This window comes from Alligator mississippiensis, chromosome 1, assembly GCF_030867095.1.
Source record: "Alligator mississippiensis isolate rAllMis1 chromosome 1, rAllMis1, whole genome shotgun sequence".
NCBI lineage: Eukaryota > Metazoa > Chordata > Crocodylia > Alligatoridae > Alligator > Alligator mississippiensis.
In genome coordinates this window covers 272,514,864-272,540,622 of record NC_081824.1, presented here as the reverse complement: position 1 = coordinate 272,540,622, position 25,759 = coordinate 272,514,864, and the positions used below count along the sequence as shown (strand labels likewise).

The 25,759-nt window shown below is 42.7% G+C and overlaps 1 long non-coding RNA gene across 1 annotated transcript; it reads right to left on the bottom strand.

Annotated features, from left to right (window-relative positions):
* Positions 1-465: 465 nt before the first annotated feature.
* Positions 466-6,850, bottom strand: LOC109280393 (uncharacterized). The gene is made up of 4 exons (XR_002086700.2): positions 5,916-6,850; positions 4,653-4,687; positions 3,150-3,254; positions 466-925 (listed from the first exon to the last, which is right to left on the bottom strand). It is a non-coding gene; the product is annotated as an uncharacterized LOC109280393 (long non-coding RNA).
* Positions 6,851-25,759: the final 18,909 nt, after the last annotated feature.

Sequence of the window (25,759 nt, the reverse complement as noted above, 5' to 3'; positions counted from 1 at the left end):
TCCAAATCTATCATTCTCTTCTGGATTCCTGCAGACTTCTAGTTTGCAGTGAACAATTATAAAGCTCTTTTCTTTGCTTTAGCTGCTCTAAATTCGGATGTTTACTTGTTAGAGCTGCGATATAATCCCACATTACATTCACATATTGTGTACTTTAAGAAAAGTTTTAACTGACATTGTTGGATTCTTCATAAATGTAATAGAGAAGATGACTTACAAGAACGGCTGCTTGATGGAATCTCATAGATTACTGGTCACAGATCAAGAATCCAATGGGATAATTATGGCACCGTGCAATGAAAAATGGAAACGAAAGAATAACACTTTGGCTGTCAAACAGCTTAACAAAGGGAAAGAGAAGCTTGGCTGTGGGGGTGTGGGAAAGGGGAAGTGAAGGGGTTGTTGTGCCCCAGCTCAAGTCTGGGATCATGCCCGGTATGCAAAGGCCAATAAAGATACCAGGGGTGAAAGTACAAAGAAGGTTTATTGCTAGCAATAAAAGGTGCAAGCAGAATAATTCACATAACAACCACACCAGATCACTATTTCTAAGCATCTTTTATACAGGAGTTTTCAAGCCTTCGGAAGCGTGCTTGTTTAATGATTGGTTATAAGTGAGTGACACAAGCAGTTCTTTACTGAGCATGTCTCTATACCTGTGTTTTAGCCATGTATCTCATTTACATACATATGTGTTTCATTAGCATACTTCTTCCCCACCTAGGGGTGTGATTTTTAGTATTTTAATGAGCCCTTTAACCCAGTACTCTGTTTCTTCTTTTGTTTTCAAGCCCCCTTTATCTAGGACTGTCTCCTCCTTATCATTGCAGATGGGCATTCTTCACATAGCATTCTCTTCTGCTTCGTCTTCGAGTAGAGGTTTCTAGGTTACTCCTTACAGGGTGTTGACTGAAATGGTCCATTTCTAAAAAAGTGACAAGTTTCAGAGAAATCCTAGAATCCTGACCCAAAGCTCACTGGAATCAATGGGACTCATTGATTCATGTCTTAACTTTATTATTGATTCAGTATTTTCCAGCGGTCATAGAAACAGATACACAAGAACAAGAACAAGGAAGACTTCAGTATAGTACATTGTAATGAAAAATTACTCCTGTGAGGTTGATAGGATATGAGTCCTAACTAAACCAGCTAGGATTCCGAGATCTTAAAGCTTCACATAAGTATATAGTGTAAGTACAGGGTTGTGGAGAACTGAAATGAATATGAAAGTGCTGGCTGTTGTGTTATATTGATACTAATGGTAGGTCCATAGTGTAGTGGATCTCAGGGATGAATGTCTCTAAAATCCTTTCCTAGACTAGTTGGAAAACTTGTGTGTCCCTCAGATGAATTATGGGAATGGTACTGAAGAACTATCTACCACTTCAATGATTTTGCCTGTATCCTTAATGCAAAGTGATAACCCAACTTGGGTTTTGATCCATTCTCCTATCCATGCAAGGAAGTGTGGAGTCAAAATACCACACAGGAAAAAAAAAAAGTGGTTAAGGTCTATGTCTGTGAATAAAGATAGGCAGGGCCATCCCTGGGGGGAAGTTGGGTGAATTGGGGTGACCACCCCAGGCCCTGCACTTTGGGGGCCCCTGCGGACAGTGCTATACAGGTCCTGCCACGGCTACTGCATGCCATCGGCTCTGCACTCTGGCTGCTTGCCATCTCTAGGCCCCACACAGGTTGATATGCCCTGGGCCCTGCACACCCCTAGGTATCTTCACACCTGAAGATTGGGCTTAAGCAATATCGTGTAGCAGAATAAACTATGATAGACATGTTAAAAGAATGGTTACAAGAAAAATGGAGAGTACGGAAAGTTTAGGCAATAGATGAGCAACCTAAAACACTCATCTGAGGGAAGATAAACCTGAAACATGCAGAAAGGTAAGAGAAAATAAAGTTGCATGGTCCAAAGAAGACAACATAGATCATATAGGAATCATTATTTGAATGCCTGATATAGGACAACAGTTCCTAGATAGCTTATCATACATGACTTTTCACTCTTTCCTCTCTCTGTCTCAGTTCTGGACTTGTTCCCATGGTTTTCTACACCCAGAATTTCTCTTTTATCTGGACTCACCAAAGCAGATGAAACCACGGCTTTACATTCAATCCAGTTATAACAATTTATAATAATGGGAAATTTGACCTCCCTGCCAGGCCAATGCAGATTTGTGTTACCTTATCAGCAAAGTTATCAAGCAGATGGAACTAAGTTCAGTTATTCAGTATATATAGTATCAGAAGAACCTATGTAGAATTCCTATATCTTAATCCTATCATTCTTATTCAGGTAAAATACAGATAGGATAAATGGACACTGCTATCTGTATATACCCTTTATCTCTAATTGTTACAAAGAACACCCAGTATTACCTGGGTTGCAAGACAGAAACAAAAGTAGTTCTCAAATTTAAAAAAAAAGTTACTTTTTACATTTGGAAGCACATTATGTAATGTTAATTGCACTATTTTCAATTACAATAACTTTGTTAGTTAATTTCCTCTGTTGTTAATATAGCTATTTGACATAGCAACAGAGGAGAAGAAAGCATTTCCAAAAAAGGGGAAAAAAAAGAAAAATAGGGACATGTGATTGTAAAACCACAACAATTGGCTGGATGCTGCTTCAGGTTTAGTCTGAAACTACTTTTAATCTAATTTTTCCCAATTAAATAGATTCCAATTCTATCTAACTTTACTTTCATTCTCATTTCAGAAAGCTGATTAAAAACAAAATTCAATGATGGTTTCTTGATGATAGATCTTTTTGATGGTCCTGAAAATACAAACAAGGAGCTAGACTTCACCATCGAAGGTGATTTAGTTCAAAAGGGCACCGCCACCATTTTCTCAGGGCTGACGTGTGTTTCGCCATTTATACAAACATATGCGATGCTGCACTAGGTGCATCAGCTCGCATGTGGAGCAGACTCAATTAATTGATTCTGCTCCACAGATTATGTGTGTATAATGTTTGTGTATAAATGCCCCTAGGGTTCAGGATACAGGGCCTAATACCATAAGTTGGATTGTTTCAGAATCAGGGCACCCAGGACCCCCAGGTTTGAAATTGTAGGTATCCCTGGCTTGCAGATTAGTGCAGGGTCAGGGACCTGAGAACTTACACAATTAATGCTCTGTTCTTCTGCCTGTGAACTGCCCCAAGGCCTCAGAGTTTCCAGGCTGAACTCTTAGTTGTCATGGTTTCCTGGTTTCCAGCTCTGTAGCTGCTGCAAGGTTTAAAAAAGGTGAACAGCTTGGCAGCAAGGAGCATGGAAATCATAAGACCCCTACATTGTGCTAGATTTCCCAAGGCTTCCAGGCTTCGTGCTGGGGCTCCCAAACTGCAAAGGTTCTGGGGTCAACTTCTACAAACTTCTAGTCACCCAACTACCAAAGTACAGCCTCAGAGCTAGGGATTCCTGGCTAACCTGGGAGGCTTAGAACTTAGGTTCTTAGGACCAATTTCACTTCAAAATTTAAAAATCAAACATTCAGATCATTTCAACCAATTTTTAGCACATTTTTCCTTCTGCTAGGAATTTCAGAAATTCTTTTTTTTTGCCAAAATGCAAATTTCTCATTGGAATTTAGGAATTTTCCATGTAACAGAAATTTTGACTTTTGACCAGATCAATCTGAAATCACAAACACCTTTATACTGTACAAGATATAATTCCAAATAGACAAAAGCCAGGTATTTCTCAATATTTTTACCATTTGTGTTTGGAGTGGAAAATTGGATGATAGACATTTAGGCTTCAAAAACTTGCATGTGATGTTAACTTTATGACTAGTGATTAGCCTTATACATCAATAGACAAAATCATTAGGCATAAAATTGAGCTTGTACAAATATCTATTCAGGATAAGTATCTCAGCATGTATTCACACATTTTGCAGTAACAATAATGCCTAGTGCCTACATTTCCATCCAGCCATAGATGACCAAACTGGGGCTTGGAGGTAAACAAAAAATTAGTTGCTCAATCGGGCTAAAAGGGCAACCATGGTGCAATAACTGGAAAATATATTTTCTGAGGTAACTTTATTATGAAGCTATTGTCTCTGTATGGCTAAATAGACTTAGTTGGAAATGGTATTTTTGGGGAAAATGTTAACTTTTTTCACAGAAAAAGACTGAAAGCCATAAATGTTTTTTCCATCCCCCAAAAAAGCCCCCAGACACTTTATTCAGAAAATGCTGATCAGTCAGTAGCCTAATTTCTCAAGAAAACAGTACTAAACAAAAAATGTGACTGCCCCTATTGCTAAGGTTCATAACAGAGATCTGATTGTTTATAGATGTTTGGATAGAAGCAGCAGTGAACGGTTCTTCTCCCACACCAATTTTGTCCAATTCGATGAATATGATCTCTGAGTTTTGGATGAAAACTTCACTATGCACAACTCCTGCAGATGTGATTACTATAACATGAGCTATAGAGTGCTTTTCTGGCAGCAGCCTTGGAAACTTCAGATTGTGACCCAGTTTACAGCTTCCTACTTAGTGTTTCATGAATACTGCATATTACATATCTATATCATGGTCTGCAATGGATTATAATTCATTCAGAGATACAATTCAAGGCATCAGTGCTTGAACAGAACAAGCATTTGTTACTTACTTCAGAAAATCTAATCCAAAGCTGGAAGTGGAGATCTAAAATAAGATAAACATTAAAAAAAGAAAACCCCTCGCTGGGTGAAATTATAAGAATCCTACGATTGCGCAAGTACTAATTACAGAATTTGGCTCACCTAAATCCAGACATCATAAATATTACATTTTATGGTAATTCCTAGTAATAGATAGCAATAGTAAAGAGCAATATGGCATAACTGTGTTAAAAATAATAATTCTAGCATTTGTGAAGTTAGAAATCAAATTTCATTTTTCTGTAAGTTGTAAAAAATCAAAAATGCAGTGCCAGCCTTTACATAGTCACAGTCTTTATATTCTTAATGAGAAAGTAATAAAGGAAATCTCCTTCCCAAGAGATCTGTGCTCAGTTAGCCTAGATATGAAAATCTTGAATGGCATCCAGAGGTATAGCAGGACAGCTCTGCACCCTGGGCAATGATGCCTGAAGGGGCAGCAGGGATCCCAGGCCTGGAAGTACAGCTGGCTGGCACCAGCTCTTACTTTTGCACTCTTTTCTCCTCCAACAAAGTCAGTGTCCAGGGCTACTGCCCTGGTGGCACCCTCCCCTCATCTTAGTTAAGTTACAGATGACATCCACAGCTTCAGCCAAGGTGTATATGAAAGGACAGTTAATACTTCTGTGCTCATCTTCCTCTGTACTTGTCTTCATACTAGCCATTTTTTACACAGGGTCAGACTCTCTGAACCAGCACAGAGGAGCTCAAGAACTGATTTATCATGCAGTAAGTTGCATTAGCCAAAGAGGGTGCATAAAGCCATTCACTGCACACAGTCTACACTCATGGTTTATTTTAAGCTGTGAAAGTGTAGACTGGAAACTGTGCATGCAGCTGTCTGCTTCTCCTGGGAGTGTCACAGAAAAAGAGAAACCAGTGGAAGTTACTTGTGGTCAGGGCAGGGGTGGGCAGGTAGGATGGGGAGGGATGGGGCTTAGTGGGTCCACAGGGGGTTTGGTGGGTCTAGCGGGGGCACAGGTTGCCTGGGTAGGAGGCTAAAAATAACCCAATCAGGCTTGGAGGGTTGGCGGGGGGGGGGGGGGGGGGTAGAAGCAGCTGGACTTTTCCAGCCTCAGGGCTGCACTGCTAGTGCATACAGGAATTTGCAAGGTCAGAATACACCTTTCTTTGATTGGGTTAACCCAATTTTGATCCAAGTTAGTACATCACTCAGGTGAACTAAGATCAGGCATGCCACTTTTTGAGCAATTTAAGCTCTTTCTACATACCTGCATAACTGGACATGTAGATTGTCCTAAGCCTGGAGAGAGTCCAAATCACAACTAAGCACTGGCAAAATGGAGAAGGAGAATTCTTACTACACATCCTCTCCCCTACTGTCATGCTAGCAGAAAAGGAATTTTGCAAAGGAGCAAACTGATTCTGGGGCCAGTTAAACAACTTCAGGACTGCAGGAAGCAGAGTGTGGTCAACAGGACCTAACCCATTAAGGTTTTTGGATAGAGTTCATATTATTTACTACTTGATCTAAGCCAACAAGAGACATCACTTCTCAGCTTCCTGGCAGCTTAGATTAAGTGTAGTATCAATATTACTCTTGCAAAATATTAAAACATGCATGTACTCCTGAAACATCATGTATAAGATTTGTATTCTTAATGGCTTCCACTACCAATAGGTCACCTCAGTAAGCACTGAACAAGCTTCTTTTACAAGTCTGAATTCTTCTTACCTCTTTTTGTAGGACTTACTGAGAAGCTTTAAATGTCAGACTTGATTTTTTTTTTATTCTGAATGGAAATCAGCAGCCTATACAGGTTTAATAATTTAGTTAGATTTGTTTTGAAACATTAGGACACATGGTTCAAGTGTATTAGTATACACTTTGGAGATAAATAATTTAGCACATCTTAGAATTCAGCTATTTCAACAATCTGTCTAAAATGAATAGATTTTTCTCCCAGTTTGTGCTTCTTAAAGGGTACTTACAAGTTAGCCCTGTAGCTAGATATACTTTCATATTTTTGATACAGTCTTAACACAAGTCTAAAACGTGTAAAAGTATGAAAGACATTACCTTTCTCTAACAATGGTTGCATCGTTTCCTAAATGAAATTGCCCAACCTGCTTAATGCTGGCACTACTGTTAGTGGCACAAAATAATGTGTCACTTGTCTCACATACCTTACCAAGAGCAGGCATATCAAAAATAACTTTAGTTAAATCTGGACGTGACTGGGTACTGTTATCAAGTTGCAAAACCCATAGAAGAAAGTCAAATTACTCTAATTGCTTCTAGTAATTAGAAGGAAAAACAAATAGCTAAAAGAAAATTGCTAGGGAGGAGAACAATTTAACATGGCAAAGAGAAGTAGCATAAACAAGACAAAGAAAAGTGAAAAATCAAAACAGCATGGCTATAGTCAGGTATATTACTTTGCCAGACCTCTCTGTGGACCAAAACTTGTAGTGGTGGAGAGACGTGTGTGTCTCAATGATCCTCAGAGCTATGTGTCGCCTGGAGCCTCACACTCCTGGCGGGGTCACCCACGGTGAAAAGGACTGAGAGGAGGTTCCAGACAAACCACAGTCTAATCTCAACAGCAGATCAGAAGGAAGATGTCAGGATCTCAGAAGAAGGCTTTAGCAAGATGTAGGTCTCCTGTCATCTTTAGTTCTGCCTTGGCACTGGGTCCAAATCTACACTTTGTCAAGACTGTGTGGTTGCTGTTTCTGCATGCCAGCTTCCTCATGTTAAACAGTCACATGTAGGCTTCTACTGCAGGAAACAACACATTTTGCCAGAAGGTCTGGTTCTTCTCTAAAAGACAATGTGAGCGAAGCTCCACAAACAACACAACATTGACTTTGTTATACCATTCACAACAGAATATGCTGTAAACTTAGCTGTAGTTCAGCAGAGGGATTAGTTTTGGGGAAGTTTTCTGCTCTTCTATCATCCCTTGACAGCACGGGTCAATCTAGCATTAAACACTACAAGTAATAGGAGCAGATTTGGAATGGAAGAAGCAAAATAAAAATGGAAATGCTGCTCTATAAATCACTATAGGAATGTTATGAAAAAGAATCCAGATCATTCTCTCCCCCTCCCCTACCAAAAAGTAATGAAGTATATTGAGTGTTTCCTAATGATAGATCCTACTATTTGCCTTTTTTGATTAAATGACAAAGTGAATCAAGTAAAGATAATGTATTTGGAGACAAGCAAAGTATTTGATACAATGCCTCTCGAAAGCTTGTTCAAAGTTATTTTCAGTTGACTTGCATAGAAATGCTTTTATGTGGATTGACAGCTGATTGTAAAACAGGGGTCAATGTATTAAACTGGGAGTGGGGAAAATATTTAGTAAGCTATAAGATGTGTTTTACATATTAATAAACTGGATGTGTGTTAAAGACATTTTTAATGAAATATGCAGGTAAAAATTAGAAGTTGAGGTAAACACAGGTAAGGACAAATAATGCAAATGGTGCCAAGTGAAATTAAGAGATACAGATTGGAAAGATATTAAATAATAAGCTTGTTTAAAGAAAATAATTTCAAACTCCAGTATTCAAATAGTCAAGATAATCTGGGATACGGTGAACCATTGACAAAGACCTAGGGATGAGAAAGATTTAGGGACGATAGGAATTAATCTTAATTTAGTACTGGATTTTAAGTCAAATATGCTCGACTCTATCAAAGCCCAGCACACTGATTTAAGGTTCAGGGCCAATGTGCCTCTATTTCCTTATTATGAACAGTTAGGATTTTCAGCACTGGACCTACATAAGTGAAGAAGCACTGACAGAAGAAGGCAGTAGTCCTATTCCATCCCAGCCTTGTCCTGTTCTGCATTAAAACTATATCCTACACATGGTATGTTAGTCCAGTTATCCATGCAGCACTGCCTTAGGCTTTAAAACAGGGAGGCTGGAATGGTGGAGGAGATCCCTTTTTTCATGGGTATGATATGCGCTTATTGTGCAATAGGACTGCATTGCTTCTCTGACCCTGTGGATGATAATGGTAGCTTACTGTATAAAAATGAAAGTCACTTTTGGCTGAATTTATGGAGGTCTCTCATCATGAAGTACAGGAAGAGCTAACGGTCAGTTCTCACCATCTCTTATGTGACCTGGAATGTCACCATCTATCCACCTGGGGGACCCAGGGAAAAAAAAAAAATCCTATGGATTTAGGATGGAAAACTGCAGTGAAGTTTAAAGGACTGCAAGTGTCTCTCTCTCCAAAATATCCTCTCCTCAGTGATCCATGATACCTGGATCCTGTAAGAGAAGCATAATTGTCTCTCTCACAAAGTCCCATCTGATCAGCAGCTTTGGGTGCAGCACCTACTGCCTGGTGCCTTTCAAACAGAATACTGAAAATTCACATGCTCTATAATATTGCTTCAGCTACAATCAGGGTTCATTATCTGATCCTTCTCCTGCCAAAAATATGGGACTCCACAGTTCAAGAGCTGGGGAACAGAGTGTGCAGAGGGAATATATTGGAAAGTCATGTCCATCTTCCAACCCTGGAAAATGTGGGGAGGTAGGGTAAATAAATCCCATTCAGCCAAGTGATAAATTATATTTGGGCTGGTCGAGGTTTTTCTGTTTTATTTTAGCAAGTTTTCAGCATTAGTTTTACATCCTCATCAAAATGTGTGTCGATTCATTTCTTCCCTTCCTCAACAAAATTAATAATTCTAAAACAGAACCAGGTATTTTCTCAGGTACAGTCATTACCCCTTGTTAAAGGCCTTCATTTGCTCTGGGCTCTGTCTCACTGAGATTATAGAATGAATCTTTCACTTACTCACCTTCTGGTTATTTTTCAATTTGTTTGAAGATAGCTGCAATTAAGTCTATTTCATAAAAGATGAATTCTTCTAACAAGGAGCACTTTGCAGCTCAGAGCACTAATCGTGCTCTCCATGATCCTGAAACAACTTCTGCAATGTTGTATGTGAAGGAAGTTCCCATTCTGCAGCTACTGGAGCACTCATCAGCCTTCAACGCACTAACATTCATGACCTCTTCTGTTTAATTTGAAATCCCTACATAGCTCTTAGATGCTGTCTGGGATTTATTTAGATCCAGGTTTATTTATTTAATCATCTCATCACAGCCCACAGAATCAGGGGGGAAATAATTACCTTGTCGTTGGCTTTTCCACTCTTCTGTACTGAGAACTCAGACACTGGATGGACACATGCCCTTTATGTTTTGGACTTGCATGCTTCTGCTCATTGCAAATCACTCAAAAAGCCAGCATTCAAAACTGTGACACAATGGATGGAAAAGAATTAAAATGAGGGATACACAATGATTGAAACAAGAAAGTTAAATGCTAAAGAAATTACTCTGCTCTGATACATACCTCTAACACTTAATCTTGCTATTACAAGAATCTTTATTCTTGGTGTAAATAATTTTCATTTATAAAAATGATGCCATCTTTAATTTATATAGAACACAGGGTATGGCAAGACCTAAATAAGTACCATTTCAGTTCAGTGAAATCTGGGCTTATGAATTTTAGTGTAGTAGAGCAGGCTTACAGGTGAACACAAGGAAGCACCATAAAAGGATGCTTACTTGAGCTCTGGGTGTGCTATCTCCCAGTTGGAGGCAGAGAGAGGTGTGTGTATCTTTTTCTTTTTTAGGCAAAAATATTTATTTCACTACATATAAATAATTTTATGTACATACATGCATGCATCCACCCACACCCATACCCCTTCCCTCCATCTCCCCCCATACTTTGACCATTCTTTCTTGTGACTGCTATGGTTCACTTTACAGTCCAAAACACACATTTAACACAGATACAATTCTCATGTCTGTTAAAAAATTGCATTGCAAACCTGCACATCTGCATTCCTGCAAGTCCACACACCTGACTGCCCTTCACCGGCACCTTTAACCATCACAGTTGCACAAAGGACCACCTCAGTTCTCCTGCTGTCCCGCACCCCCCACAACTCCCCTGCCTGTTTCCTTAGTTCTTTCACTGGTCATTTTATTTGTTGTCATCCCCGTTGCCATCATCATTGCTGCCCTCTTTGGGAGGACCCATATCTGAACAGTCTATGACAGTCTAGTCTATGAAGACCCTATCTTTCATATTATGTCTGCCATCTCTTCCCTCTCACCTTCTACTGCCTTCCTGTACTATCAGTATATCTAATTCAGTACCATTTTGATGCAACCCTCAACTGAGAGGTTTGTGCATCTGTTCATGAGTAGGGTCCTGGTCTTCCACAGGGAATTCTTGAAGCAGGAGATGAACTGGTTGAAGTGGGCTGTTGGGGTCCCTTGCTGCTTGGCCAAATGCCCATACAGAACCCTGTCACCATCAAGAGGAGTACATGTACTCTCCTCTACACCTCCCTGGCATGCGGGCAATATCAGAGGAGGTGGTTGATTATTTCATCTTCCACCATCCGGTTTTCTAGGGCAGTTTGATGGGCCTCTCTGCCTCTCACTGTTTTTCCATGCCCATATGGGAGTGCCTGGTGGGCTACCTACTAGGTCAAGTCTCTGTTTCTGCAAGTCCTTGTGGAAGATCTGCTCCCACACAGCCTAGAAGCTATCACCAGGTAGTAGGTCCATGGGTGACATGACGTCTCTTTCCCTTATTACCTCCTGCATTTTATGGGTCACTGGGGCCTCATTGTGCAGTCTGTATTTGTTCTTGAAGGGTTTTGGGATCTCATAGAAACATGGTGACTCCAAGGTCCACTGGCATTGCTCATCATATATACCCACTACTGTCATAGTAGTTGACTGACAAAATATTTCACAAATTGTGTTGTTTTGGATTCTGTCCCCTTTGCCAGTTTGCAGATCTTGCTCATGTACTTGGCCCAGAGAAACAGTAGGATGTCGAGCATTCCTCTGCCTCCAAACAGTTTTGTTTTGTACAGTGTGGTCCTTTCTACCTTTTCCCATCTGGAGTTCCAGAAGAAGATGGGTGTAGCTCTTTGGATTCTGTGAATGACTTGCTCTGAGGAGGGGAAGACTAGTGCAGTATGCAGAAGCATCAGTAATAACATTGCCCTTATGAGTGCCATGTGACTCCCCATTGACAGGCAGCATGATTTCCATAGCTCCAGTCTCTGTTTAGCCTTGACCTTAGTCTTTTTCCATGATTTCTGTCCAGCTCAATTTGGCCCCAGCTCTGGAGCGAGACACACTGGTGGAAGTCCGTTGCAACTCCATGAGCCCTGGGACCCCCAGGACCCCTGGCAACCCCCAACATAGCTGGGAGGTAAGCGGGACCTGTGGTGGGAGGGAACTAGCACAGTGGCAGGGCAGCTGAGAGGAGTCAAGGAGGGTCATGCCCCCCCCCCCGGCTCCTACTTCACCCAGCCCCTCAGGGAGCCATGTGACCGAAGCCTCGTGAACAGAATGTGCAAACAAGCATGCTCTTGGCTCAGTGCAAAGGTTAGTGCAGGATTTTACTCAGGAGGGTGTGCAGGTGGGGCACGAGGCCCTAGGCAGCGAGCCTCAGGGGAACAGTTGGCACAGTAGTAGCCAAACTGCTACCTGTACAATGGTGGATGGGATGTGTTGCACCCTGAGGTTCCCCCCTGTGGCTGGATCCCTCCCCTCTGGTATTTCTGAAGCCCCCACTCATATGGAACCCATGGCTCCAGCCTCCATTCAGATGGAGTCCCTGGCTCTCAGCTTTGGGGGCTGCCTGTCATGACTCCAGGCTCATGGGATCAGGAGCACTGTAACCTCCCCTTGTGAGGTTTGCTCCATATTGGAGTCTCTGGAATCCCAGATAGTGGAGATCCAGACTGCGGTGCAGAGGGTGCCATCAGGGATGCCAAACAGGAGATCAACTCCTGCTGCCAGGCCCCTCACCCCAGGAAAGAAGAGGGAAGACCCAAGTTACCTGCTAGGACCAGGGAGGCCAAGAGGCACTCCCATATTGTCCAGCCAGGGGGCTGGACAAAAGTTGTCTCCAGCCCCAAGGCTCACTGTACCAGGGTCACTACCCACTTGGATCTCTGCAACAGGTACGAACCTCTTGCAGCACCAGTACAGCCTGCAGAGCTACCAGCTACTGCAAGCGAGGAAGAAATGCAACCAGCTACCATTCCTAAGACAAAGCATAGAGTGGTCATTGTGGGAGACTCCCACCTGAGGGGGACAGAAGGGGTGATCCGTCACCCTGTTCCCTTAGCCTGGAAGGTTTGCTGCCTCCTGAGACCCCATATCCAGCATGTAGCTGAGAGGATCCCAAAACTTATCCAGCCCTCTGACCACTACCCTATTCTTCTTATCCATGTGGGCACAAATGACATGGCTTGGAGCAATCCCAGCTGGGTCATGAATGGCTACAGGGGCTCAGTGGTTTGGGGGGCAGGTGTTTTTTTCCTCAATCCTTCCAGTTACAGGTCATGGGCTGAAGAGGGAGAGATGAATCCAGGCAGTAAACAGAAGACTGTGGCACTGGTGCCATTGTGAAGGGGAGTCCCTCCCAACCCATAGGAAAGGTGGTAAAAGAGCTTGACAACACCCTTGGCTCAACAGGGAACTCATGGACCTCCTACATCTAAAAAGAGAGGCTTATAAAGGATCTTAGACAGGAAACATCACTAAGGAGAAGTATTCTGCACTGGTCTGCACCTGCAGGGAGTGAACTAGGAAAGCCAAGGAAGCAAATAACCTCCAACTGGCTACAAGAATCAAGGACAATAAAAAGTCCTTCTTCAGATATGTGGAGAGTCAAAAGAAAAACAAGGGCAACATTGGATCCCTCTAAACCAGCTGTGACAGCTGACTACCAACACCCAGAAAAAGCCAATCTGCTAAATGATTACTTTGTATCAGTTTTTCACCAGCCCAAAGGGACCACCCTGCCTAACATGATGTAGGATGACCAGGGTGAGGGTGAATATATGCCCACCACTGGCGTGGATCTTGTGAGGGAGCATCTTGAGAGGCTGGACCCCCACAAATCACCTGGTCAAGATAGATTGAGCTCAAGAGTGCTAAAGGAACTGGCAGACATCATAACAGAGCCACTGGCAAGGATATTCGAGAGCTTGTGGCACCTGGGCAAAGTACCTGAAGATTGGAAGAGGGTCAATGTGGTGCTCATCTTCAAGAAAGGGAGGAAAGAAGACACAGGGAAACTGCAAGCCAAATCAGTTTGACTTCAATGCCTGGGAAGATTTTGGAAAAAAAAAATCAACAAAACCATTCTTGAGAAACTAAAACAAGGCAACATTCTGAGGGATAGCCAGAACAGGTTTGGGGTGGGTAGATCTTGCCTGACTAACCTTATTTCCTTCTATGACTAGGTGACATTTCACCTGGACAAAAGTGAAGAGGTTGATATCATATATTTGGACTTTAAAAAAGCCTCTGACCTGGTGTCCCATGATACCCTCCTAGAAAAATTGGGCAACTGCAGCCTCAACTACTTCACAGCCCAATGGCTAGGGAACTGTCCCCAAGGTCGGACTCAGCAAGTGATAGTTGATGGAACTGAACCAACATGGCACTCAGTGACTACTGGTATACCCCAAGGCTCCATTTTTGGACCTGTATTCTTTAATGTCTTCAGAAATGATCTGGACACTGGCATCAGAAGTAAACCAGCTAAGTTCACTGATGACACGAAACTTTGTGGAAGAGCGTCCACGCTTGAGGATAGGTTGATGATCCAGGTCGACCTTGATAAGCTTGCAAGGTGGACGGATGAAAACCCAATGGCATTCAATATGGAGTAATGTAAGCTGCTCCACTTCTGGAAAAGAAACCCACATTACACTTATAGACTAGGCAATGCTACGCTCGTTAACACCATGACCGAAAGAAACTTGGGGGTAATAATTGACCACAAGATGAACATGAACCACCAATGCAATACCGCAGCTGGCAAAGCGAACAAAACTCTGGCTTGCATCTACCGATGCATTTCGAGCAAGACACAGGATGTCATCCTCCCGCTGTACTTGGCCTTGGTGAGGCCACAGCTGGAGTACCGCATCCAATTCTGGGCTCCACAATTTAGGAAGGACGTGGAGAAGCTTGAAAGAGTCCAGAGGAGAGTCACGTATATGATCAGAGGGCAAAAGAACAGGCCTTATGAAGAGAGGCCGTGAGCTATGGGGCTCTTCAGCCTGGAGAAGCACAGTCTCAGGGGTGACTTGGGGGCAGCCTATAAGTACATAAGGGGTCTACATCAGGATCTGGGGGAAAACCTGTACACCAGAGCACCTCAGGGGATGACAAGGTCCAATGGTCACAAACCCCTGCAAGACCATTTTAGGCTGGACATAAAGAAAAACTTTTTTACTATCTGAGCCCCCAAGGCCTGAAACAGACTCCCCCCAGAGGTGGTGCAAACACCTACTATGAATGCTTTCAAGAAACATTTGGATGCTTATCTTGCTGGGATCCTTTGACCTGAGCTGACTTCCTGCCCCTTGGGCAGGAGCCTAGACCCAATGATCTTATGAGGTCCCTTCCAGCCCTAATGTCTAAGAAATCTAAGAAATCTAAGGTTGAACTCCAGCCTGGGAATCTTTACACCCTGGCAGGGAAGGGAGACCGTCAGGGCCAACAGGTCCCCGAGTTCACCAGTAATAGGCAGATGCTTTTGCTCACATTGAGATTGGCCTCCACCGCTGCTCCACATTCCTGGGTGTGTTATAACACCCTTTTGACTGACCACTTTGTCCCTGCATGATGTTGAGGTTGTCCATGTAGGCCAGGACCTTTGTCTCTTATTAGTTACTCTCATGGATCCCTGTTCCTCCAATTCTGTGGTTCTGCCTGAGCATCTGTGCTAGATGTCCCATCACACAAATAAACATGATCGGGGAGAATGGGCATCCATGCTGGGTGTTTAACTTCACCACGATCGGGACTATTAGGAATCCATTTACCAATACCCTGCTGCTCACATCCATGTACAGCATCTTCAGACAGGTGATGAAGGTCCAGGGGACCCCCCTCTTCTTCAGTGTCTTGAATAGGAACCACTACCTGGTCATACGCCTTCTCCAGGTCAAGGTTCAGCACAGTGGTATTCAGCCCTCTCTCCCATTGCTACTGTAGTACATCTCACAGCTGCATCATTATCTCTGCTCTACACTGCTCTACACATTATCTCATCTCTATATCTTCTGCTATATGAACATATTGAGATTTTTGTGTTGCAAAATCATCCTGATGATAGTCAGTCTTAAATAGTTAAATGTGAGCCCCCAAGAAAACTTTTCTTCAATACAGCACAACTCAGACTAAGTTCAGTTGTTAATGTTTGATTTCTTGACACTATTATCACTGGCCTCTCCTGCAATTCTCTTAAATATCATCTCTGTGTCTTTCAAATACTATATATAAAACTTGTAATCAGAGATATTTTATTTGCAATCAGTGCTAGTCATGTGCATGTATACTGATATTACCTGTTAGGTGTCTCTCTGGATGCTGTAAAAATTAGTAACATGTTTTAAAGTGGTAAAGCACTCCATAAATTCAAAGTATTTATTCTATCTTCAGTCATTAAGGGTGTCTAACACCATATCTGACTGCCATCTCTAGATCTGTCTTGGGACTTAGATATCTATGTTATATTTCTTCTTAAAAAGTTATAAAAAAAATGTGCATATTTGTATGTGCATGTGACAGACAACCAGTCAGCCAGCCATAGGGAATAATATATGTGTAGTAATTAAGATGTGTATTTTGATATCCATTTTAGACTTGAAAGTGGTCTCCACTCATTGCCTTTCCCAGATTCAACCATCGTTAGCACAGTAGTGAGTATTTTGATTGATGTTTAAGTTCCGTATCAAACTATTCCATTGCACAAAATAGAACAATCACAAAAACCACAAGTACAGTATAGGACCCTGCTTCACCTGTAGAAAGATTTATTCAGATGGTTTGGATAAGGATGATCTTGCCTCAGGCAGAGCGTTAGACTAGATGATCATCAGAAGTCCCTTTCAGACTTACTTTTCTATGTTTTTCTACGACTTAAAAAGAACCACTTAAATTTCCAAATGCTTCTGATTAAGACAAGCTTTTTTGATACACACACACACACACACACACACACATATATATTGTGACAGCGGCATGCTGCTGTCACGGGCACAGACAGGGGACAGAGAAGATTGGGGGGCAGCAACAACTCCTAAAAAAAGCCCCGGGCCGGGCTACTTACCCTCGGGAGGGACAGTGGTGTCAGAGCTGGGACCGCGGCAGCAGCCGCAGCCGCCATTACAGCCACGCGAGCTGGCATTACGCCGGCTGTTTAAACAGCTGTTCCCGGTAAGGGGAACAGCTGAGCCAATCGCGGCAGCCGCAGTGGCCGCCGCGGGGAAGTTTAAAAACCCCAGCAAACCCCGCGGCAAGGGGGAGCCAGGGAAGAAGAGAGGAGACGGGCAGCATGTTGGTGGTGCGGTGGCTCCCCTGGAGCGAAAGCCTCAGACAGGCAGCTCTGCATCAGCTCAGCAGCTGAAGCAAGACCCGGAAACCCCAGCAGGCGCAGAAGGAGTGGTCCCCAGGGATTGCTGGGGCCAAGGCATTGATCCGGGAAGCCTCCCCATCCCGGAGGAATATTATTTCTAAGATCCGGGGAGAAAAAGGGAAACGACCTGAGCTAGTGGTGGGGTCAGCAGGATTCTAAGGCAGGCTGACTGAAGGCGATCATTAGCCTAGGTCCATAAGGTCGGGAACACCTACCGGCAAGAAGGCCTGTGAATAGCAGCAAGTTACCATCTCACCGGCAAGGGATCGGTTGGCAAGTGGACGGGGTGTAGGGGTGGCAGAGCCCCGTGGAACAACGGAAGCCTCAACTGTGAGTACACCCGTGTCAGGGAACCCCTCTGGTAAAAGAGCTCCACTGAACCCCTCCTTTGAATCACCCATAACATCAAAGTCGTGGCAGGCGGGATGAGGGGAGGGGCTACCTGACAGAGGGTGTTACTGGACGTGAGACTCACTAACGTCACACACACACACACACACAGCTCTCTCTATCTAGATCTTCCTAGTGCTATATATATATAGAGAGAGAGACAGAGAGACCTCTGTATAGAGTGCTCTCTCTCTCTCTTTCTCACTCTCACTCTCTCTTGTTCTCTATATATATAAAACTTGCCTTAACCAGAAGCATTTGGAAGTTGAAGTGGTTCTTTTTAAGTCATAGAAAAACATAGAAAAGTATATCTGAAAGGGACCTTTGATGATCATCTAGTCTAACACCCTGCCTGAGGCAAGATCATCCTTATGCAACCCATCTCAACAAATTCTTGTCTTACTGAAACTACACAATCAATCCTGTGCAAGGATATATATTACATATGATATGTGTTACGGCGGGGTCCTATAGGAGGGCCGTGATCTCCTTAAGGCCCGCTCTCCGTGCCAATTTGGCCCAAGGGCACCCTGTATTCTCACCCGCCACGTCTTGCTTGTAAATATAATAGGGAGGCTGCCTTGTGTCTCCTTGGGCACGTAAACTCCTGGACCCCTTGTGGGTCTTATCCTGCACCCATGGGTGCCTTGGGGCACCCTAGCCTTATGGGCTACGCGTGGCTCTTATCACCCCTAATACCACGCCCCAAGCCTAGCTGATGTACTGGACGTTGGTCTGTCAACACGCCCGCTTCCCCGGGCCTCCTCTGTTGTCTAGCCCACTCTCCCGGGCTCTCTCCAATATACAGTCCCTCACTGCGACTCTCGTCAAGCCCCCTCTGGGACTTCTCTAAAATAATCTAGCCCACTACGGGACTTCCTAGCGGGTCTCCGGTCCTTTAGGCCAACTGCACGGCTACCCTTTCTGATCCCGGCTCTCCGCACTGCTATCCCCTTTTACCAGGGACCACTGCAGCACCTTGCCTTTCTCCTGGGGTGCTGTACTACTAACCCCTTCCGTCGGGGTCCACCGCAGCACCCTGCCCCTATCTGAGGGCTGTTGCCGCACTAGCCTACAGCCGTGCTCGCTACACCTGTCTCGGGATCCTCAATAGTCTCTCTTCTCGGAGACCTTACATGCCCGCGCCGAGCTTCTCAATAATATCGCCCCCTCTCTGGGGCTCGCTATGCCTCGCGGGGCTCCCTAATAGTGCCACCCCCTCTCGGGGGCTTGCTGTGCCCCGCTGGGTTTCTCTAAAGGGCACTCCCCGCTTCCTGGGGCTCGCCATGCCCATGTTCGGGCTTCCTGGTAGTGCCCCCTCTCTGGGGCTCATTGTGCCCACGCTGGGGCTTCTCAAAATGCCCTTCTCCGGGGCTGGTGTCTATGCACCCCGCAAGTTGCCCCCTCACTAGCGCTAGGGCCCCACACCCTGTGGGCCCTTATGAGTACACTGCACCCTCCTCAGGCGCTGGGTCCCCACCCCTCTGGGGTCCCTATGAGGCCTCCTCCAACCCCTATAGCCTCACCCAAACCACCGGTGTAATATCACAAACATAACTTCAAGCCTCCTGGCTATAACTCAAACACAACCCAAAGCCGCCTGGCTATAACTGAACATCATTGCTTAACTCCGCTCGAGCGGTACTTGCTGTTAGGCTTCTCTCCACATCCTAACTCCAGGAGCCCCTGCCCCTCTGGCTGCTGGCAGGGAACTGCTAAACTGGCCTTGACTCTTGGCTTTATAGAAGCCAGGCCCTGCCCCCTACAGGCAGCTGACTCTTATTAGTCGCCCTGACAACCCACAGCTGTACTCATTATCACTGCTAGGGTTTTTCCCCAGCAGTTTTCCCCTCTCTAGGAGCAGAGCAGCGAGGTGCGCCATGACAATATGTCATATATTACACATGACAAAATTCAAATTCAGTCTAAAAGTGCAATGGCTTTTCAGCTCTGATCTGGATTGCATGGCTTATCATTATTTGTTAATACTATCCAGACTTCGAACATGCACTTACAAAGCTGTTAAGTTAGGGTTAAAAGTTGCTGCAGTTTTAAAGTGAAACTTCTTTAATGGGCTAATTAATATATTTAAATATTGTTCCTACTTACAAAAAATTGAAAGTCTTTTGCTGTAATTTCTAAAACCTTGCACTAAACAATTTTACTACACCATTCTGGAATATTTCACAAGATAGTGAAATCTATGTCCTCCCAAGCATACCTTGACTTTTTGATAAATTCCATCTCAACAGGTATTTTAGCACAATCACTACTACTTCTGTTCCAGGACAAGCCATTGTTAATGCTTCCATTTTAATTAGCATTAACTTTCAGATAAATGTCACATTTCTGGTGAATATATCTGGGTTTTTTCTTGTGGAGCTTAAAATGAATGCTTACAGTAAGCCAAGCATCTTTTACTAGATATGGAAACATCTTTCCTTTTACAGGGACATTTAACCTGTTCTTGAATTAAACTGAGATTAATTTTATGTCTAGAGGAAAACAGTTGGCTCACATTGTAGGTTTCAAAATACAATGGGTTGTCCTCTTTCTGAATTGGCTTTTCTATACATTTTTAGTACTCCAATTAAAACAAGATATTCTCTGTTGCTTGGTAAAAAGCAAAAGAATTTGTATGAAATTGAAACCATTATTTTTCAATTAGCAGTTTTTAAACTGATCCTCTCCAAGCATCATCACTATGGTAACACATTTCAGATTCCTCATGTCATAAATAATATATACTGTTTAAAACCTTCTTTGGTTGGTCAGATTTCCCATATATTTCTTTACTTCCTCTCTGTCTGGATGTCAGGGTCTTCTTTAGTGAGACAGACATTATATCCCTCTAAAGTTGCCATGCAGACTTTTTGGTCTCTTACAAGCTTCTTCTCTTTTGACATTGGTGCTGCCACTATTTCTTGCTAATGATGATCAGATAGTCTAAGGACAAAATACATTTGGAAAGCTCTTGGCATATATTATTAAGTGAATGGGAGATGATCAGTTACAGCAGCAGATGATTAGGCAGGAAAGCACATTTTACTTGCAAATAGAGCACAGTTGGCAAGTTAACTTGAGCAGGTTTCAGTAGTATTGAAGTGTCATGTTAGTACTTTGTGAATGTTTGCAATAATAGCTCATAGACCAAGACATTTTTTCTATAAAACACATTGGACAATTGTTGCTGAACAAAAGCTATCTTCTGAAATACTGACCTTATGTAGAAGGCACTATGAATTCGCACCTTAACTCCACTTAGTTAATGGAGATATGCAACATTATTTCCTGATATCTTAATAGAGTGGATGAACATAAAATTTAAAAATGGATACATCTCAGCAGCTCCAGAATTAAGGCTGAGTTGAAATGTATCCATAAATCATTTTAAATTTCTTTTACTATGTCTAAAAATAAAAACAAATGTAAAAGATTAAAAAATAGGATGACTTTTCTAAAAAAATAAATACAATTTTATATAAATTAAAATTATTTTAATTATATTAAGTGGGCCCTTTCAGGTATTCTTTGTTGTCTTGGAGGGTTTTTATACTATATTCTTTACTATTTTAATATTACTGTAGCAAATTAAATTCTGATTGTAAATTCTGAACATGAACTCTGTTCTAGATCAGGGGTCAGTAATTTGCGGCCCATGAAGAAGTTGGATCCAGTGAAGGGCAGTATGGGAAAATTGGGGGGCACTCCCTCTCCTCAAGCCTTTCAGTTGTTTTCTTGTGCCAATGTTTACTCTTACTGTGAAGGGCACTGGAGGAAGGGTAAGAGCAGGTTGTTAGGGGTCTGGGACAGACATTGCATAAACATGGTTGAATGTAGTATCAGACTTAACTGATTTGGGTCAAATCAGTTTATCTCAAACCAGTTTCAGCCATTTTCAAACTGGTTTATGTGCACTGAACATCTGTTCTGTTACAGTTTTAAACCAATTTCTGATCACTTAGACCGGTTTATGTGTAACGTCTGTCCGTAGCCTGGGAGTTCCAAGTGGCAGAGACATGTAGCTTGTGGCAGGGGGGCAGGTCGCAAGTTCCAGCCCACAGTAGCAAAAGATTGCCTGCCTTCTGCTATTCTAGGGTGTTGGAGAGTCTAAGGCAAGGGCCATTTTTCAAGTTTATAAATGTGCTGGGCTTTTCATGTATTGCAATCTAGTATCATTATTATTCATAACTATACTGATCATTAACAATTAAAAAAAAACAAATACAGGGTAAGTACAGACATTCCAAAAGCCGCAGGTGAAAACACTAATTATATTGCACTTTACTTAGAGTGCTATAAGTCAGAGTGGGAACAAACATTCGCTGCTCTGTAGTGGGGAGAGGGGGCTCAGTGACTGCTTGCACTGGCCAAGGCCAGCAGGCAGGGAATGCTTCTACATACCTCCCAGGGGTCACCAGAGTGGCCCCTTTCCCCAGCAACCCCCCCCCCCCTCGACACCAGCTAATGACCGTTGGCAGAAGCCAAAGGGGAAGAGCAGGGGAACAGATCCCTCCCATTGTGAGGACTCCTCCACAACTTGCTCGCTGGGGTCTTGGAGGGATGGGTCCAGGTCATATGGCAAGGGGGCTCCCCTTTCTCCCCTGCCCCAGGCTCTTGCCAGCTGCACCCAGGAGTTACAGTATGAGGCTGCCCAGCCTGGCTTTTCACTGTGCCAGGAACTGGATCTGGGGGGGAAAGGAAGGCCCCCCTCCCATGAGGACTCAGCTCACCCCCCACCCCAAGAACCCAACAGCAAACTGTGTGTGGGATAGGGTCCTTTTTGCAAGGGTGGTTCCCTTCCTTCCCCCCTCCAGCCCCAGTTCCCAGCATGACAAAAAGCCAAGCCAGGTAACCCTGTGCTGCACCTCTTAGCTGCAGCTTTCAGGAGGCTGGGACAGGAGGAAATGGACCTGGACCAATCCCCAGCCCCCCAACTTTGAGACCCAAGTCAGCAAGCTGTGGGAGGTCTTCCTTCCTCCATGCCTCCCTGCTTGAACCTCCTGACAACAGCGGCCAGAAGTTGCAGCATGAGGCTGCCTGTACCAGCTTTTTGCTGACCTGGGAACTGGGGCCAGGGTGGCAGGAAACAGAGCCCTCTGCCACATGGATCTGGCCTGGCCCCCACCAAGACCCCAGCCCACAATCTTGGTGTAGGAACTGTGCAGCAGACAGACTGTTTCCCCATATCCCACCCTGCTATGCAGGGAGGAGACAGAGCCTTTTCTGTCTCCTCTCTGTGACAGCCTGGGGGCAGAGCTGGGCTAGTCCTCACCTGGAGCAGAGGAACACCACCAAGGCTAGAAAGCTGCCCAGAGAGGGGCCCCTGGATGGTGGTGGAATGTGACTTAAATTGAAGAGTTATCGATGTGCATTAAAAAAAACACTATAACCTCAAGCGATTTTGTCTGATACCACATCCATCAAGGGTTAACTTATAGTGGGATCCACCATTTAAGTTGAATGAATGTCTGTTTTGTAACAGCTTTAAAGCTCTTTCTGCATGTTTAATGCGTTAAGTGTAATGTCTGTACCTATAGTTAAGTGTAATGTCTGTACCATTGAACTGAGTTTATGGAAACTAAGCCCGTTTTTACATTACAAAGTTCTGTTGGCAGAGCTACGCAGGTGGGGAAATATGTAGCACTCTAGTTATCATTTGCTTTGCTAGCAAAAACTCTGTTTTCTGTGCAGCTCTTGTGATAGAAAAACTCCCTGCCAGCAGAGTTACGTCTACATCAAGGGGCCCAACCGTCCTAGTGCTGCTTTTAAACCTGAAATGGCTGCAACCTGTATACATTGCAGATTTAAAGCTAAATCCTGTCTTGTCCTATGGGCCATGATACAGGCTAAAACTAATTGTTAAGAATCTTCCTAAGTTTTGGAGACAGGATAAGGTAATACCTTGGAGTTGTGAACTGCTCTGTACATTATAATGAGATTCCTGACCCTCAAATCTAACATACTTGTTTACAGTCAGCATTAACCATTTAACTGTTTCACATTTTAGGAGAAAATATCCTGGTAAATATCCTGTCATTAACTAGAATTAATGACAAATGAGCTCACTTACAGACATAATAGATGCAATACATAAACATTTAAATCCTCTAAACAGCATTTTCTTCCACCTAAATTGTCATCATGGGGAAAAATCACTCCTCTTTGCCACACAACCTGTTGAACGCCTTCAGTTTTGTTGTCTAAGATATAGGTGACAAAATGCTTTTATCTCAAATATAGATTATTCCAGAACCTAAGATACAAACTACCTTTTGGCTGAATTAATATGCACAATTTTGATTTATGAACACCTTTAGTCATAACATTTTCCATTTAAGCCGTGATATTTTTCATAATATCTTTTCATCAAATCACTGTGTCATAAAACTAATTTTATGATGAATATTGAGGCATATAATGGGTTGTACAACACATTTTTCCAGGGTAAGTCACCCTTAGGAAGATAACAAAGAAAGCATTCTCCATCAAACAGAGTGCCTTAAACAATAAAGTCCTTTACTATCTGGACCATATGTTAAGTCACTCCCTTCCTTAGTTTCCTCAACTTTACTCTTTCTCAGACTTTCGAACCTCTTCAGGAAAAGAACTCCATCCTGCAAATCCCTTTATGACATTTAAACTGGGGGTTTTCTCCAGGACCTCAAAATCCATCCATCATTACCAGTGCTGCACCACTCCAACGTTATTACCATTTCCCCCCTTTCATCTCTCATTTTCAGTGCTGTTGCTCTTTTCTACACACATGCACACAAACCCCTACCTACCAGAAAGCAGTGATCTGGCCAGCGTTCATCATGTTAAGGTATAAGAATTTTCAAAAATGGAATTTTTACTATTATCTCATGAACCAAGGCATCATTCCTGCTACACAAAGCGTGAGAGAAGTGGTTCTGTAAAGCCCATAGAATTAATCGTCTAAAATCTTGGCCTTGCAGAGATGGTACTATGAACTTGCTTCTTAACTATGCTGAGTTTGAACAGTATTTGGAGAATATTTTAATTATTTTCAATGATAATAATCATACATATAGTGTAGTTCTTGTTGCATTTTTTTTATTGTTTACCTTGTGCTTCCCATTATAAGACCCAGCTTTCAGTTCCTTATACATTTCACAAGAAGTTAACCATTCATGCAGAATTTTTCCGTCTTATATATTTTCCTCTGATTATTTTTATTTTATTGATTGACTTATGCCAAATTGTTCAGTCTTTTCCAATAACAGGGCTGATGAAAAACACATTTTTTGCTCATGTCAGAAAATAATGCCTCATTTTTTTTAGGGCAGGAAACTGAAGTTTATCAAGGGGGTGGGTATAGTTAGTATTGTGATTTTTGTGTTCTCTGTTAATTTCTGACTAAATTAGGTCAACTTCCACATCTGGAAAAAAAGAAGAAGAAGAAATACTAGGGAAAAAACAACATAGAAATAACATAGTTAGTAAAGCCTTTCATCTTCATAGCAAACATTGCTGAAGATTCTATCCACACTGAAGAAACTACGTTATCCTAGCCCAAACTCCCAGTTTACATCAAGAAAGAGAGGCATGATCAGTACAACAAAAGAAAGTGGGGAAGAAGGCCAAAGGTACAAGTTAAGATCTTGAGAATGGGGGATATAGAGATTACTGAAAGCCTTTGCAGCATCTTCTAATTATAAGCATAATCATGTTATTTTAGAAGCATTTTGGTGGTCAAGGATTTTTAAATGCAACATAGAACGGAAGTCCATTTTTCTGATAAAGTAAGAAATGTTGAAACCAACTGCTGTATGCTAAAATTATGTGATTCTATCATCACTTGCCCAAGTTATATACCGAGATAACTTTCATGCTTTTAGAGTTACTCTTTACTTACAGAAACATAAGTCTGAAAAGAATCAGGTCAGATCATTCAAATGTTATCATCATTAATTAAAACAAAATATTCAGGAGTTAGAGGTAAATTGTATATTTCAGTTTGTACTGTGTAGTATATGAATGATAAAATAACTTGTGTCAGGCCTGTACCTGAAATTATTTTAAATTTTGTTAAGTGTGCAACAAATTTGGATTATTCCCATTAATTTAGAAAAGGAAAAGATAGCTACAAATGGAAACACATAAGCAGCAGATTTGGTGCTAAAGAAGGAAGCTAATTTCAAACAAAGAGGATAAAGTAATACAGAATAAAAGAATCAA